The following is a 1209-nucleotide window of genomic DNA, read 5'->3' as shown; positions in this document are numbered from 1 at the left end:
TCTCAGTGACTCTGTGTCCTAGGAAGTCTATGGTGGAGAGACCAAACTGGCACTTGACGGGGTTGATAATTAGTCCATGTTGGCTAAGCCGCTCAAACAGGGTGCGAAGGTGTGCCAGGTGTTGAGATTTGGATGTGCTCGCCACCAGGATGTCATCCAAGTACACAAAAAGAAAGGGCAGGTCCCGCAAAACTGAGTCCATGAGGCGCTGAAAAGACTGAGCTGCGTTTTTCAGTCCGAATGGCATGCGCAGGAACTCGAACAGACCAAACGGCGTGATCACTGCTGTTTTGGGAACGTCCAGTGGGTGTACTGGCACCTGATGATATCCCCTGACGAGGTCCACTTTGGAAAAGATCACCTTACCCGCCAGGTGTGCAGAGAAATCCTGTATGTTCGGGACTGGGTAGCGGTCAGGTGTTGTAGCCTCATTAAGCCGTCGGTAGTTGCTGCACGGGCGCCAGCCGCCGCCAGGTTTAGGGGCGATGTGGAGGGGTGACGCCCACGAACTGTTGGAACGGTGGACTATGCCCAGGTGTTCCATATTTGCAAACTCAGCTTTTGCAACGGCAAGCTTGGTCGGGTTGAGGCGCCGAGCGCGGGCGTAGACGGGCGGACCCGTAGTGGCGATATGATGCTTCCACACCATGCGTCATGGTAGATGCAGAGAAAGTGGCGGGTGAGGGCTGGGAAACCGGCAAGCAGACGGTGGAAGTCATCCGAATGAGAGCATGTAGACGTCTTACAGAATCCCCCCGAGTATGAACGTAAGAGCAAAACGTGACAGCATTGATCAAACGGCGGTTCTTTACATCCATAACAGTCCATGTGCACACAAAAATCGGCGCCGAGGAGGGAAGGCGCGACCTTTGCTGTAACAAAATCCCAGCCAAACCGCTGTCCTTCAAACACAATTCCACGAACCTCGTCATATGTCGGATGGGGCTACCGTTTGCAGCTTCCAGGGGGGGCCGTGGCCACCGGTCAACATGTCAAACGGGATGCAGGACAGGACCTCCTCTGTGCCCCCGGGTCGCACAGAAACGTCGTCCGGAGATGCGGCACAGATGAAAAGCAGCCTGCCCAAGCGGCCGACGCTCATGGCCACTACTGAGCGCCGGCCCCGGCGTTTCTCGACCCGCCAAAAACTACATGGCGAACGGCATTTGCTAGCCTTGGGTCCGAACTTTGCATGGTAAAAACACAAGC

At 55.7% G+C, this 1209-nt stretch overlaps 1 protein-coding gene and 1 long non-coding RNA gene across 2 annotated transcripts in view; one reads left to right on the top strand and one right to left on the bottom strand.

Annotated features, from left to right (window-relative positions):
• Window positions 1-1209, bottom strand: part of LOC116693377 (collagen alpha-1(XXVIII) chain) — a 71301-nt gene that overhangs the window by 21922 nt on the left and 48170 nt on the right. The gene's annotated exons all lie outside the window — the stretch shown is intronic.
• Window positions 1-1209, top strand: part of LOC116693495 (uncharacterized) — a 42160-nt gene that overhangs the window by 4097 nt on the left and 36854 nt on the right. The window lies entirely within an intron of this gene.

Source organism: Etheostoma spectabile, chromosome 8, assembly GCF_008692095.1.
Source record: "Etheostoma spectabile isolate EspeVRDwgs_2016 chromosome 8, UIUC_Espe_1.0, whole genome shotgun sequence".
Classification (NCBI taxonomy): Eukaryota; Metazoa; Chordata; class Actinopteri; order Perciformes; family Percidae; genus Etheostoma; species Etheostoma spectabile.
This window is presented reverse-complemented; position numbering and strand designations above follow the sequence as displayed.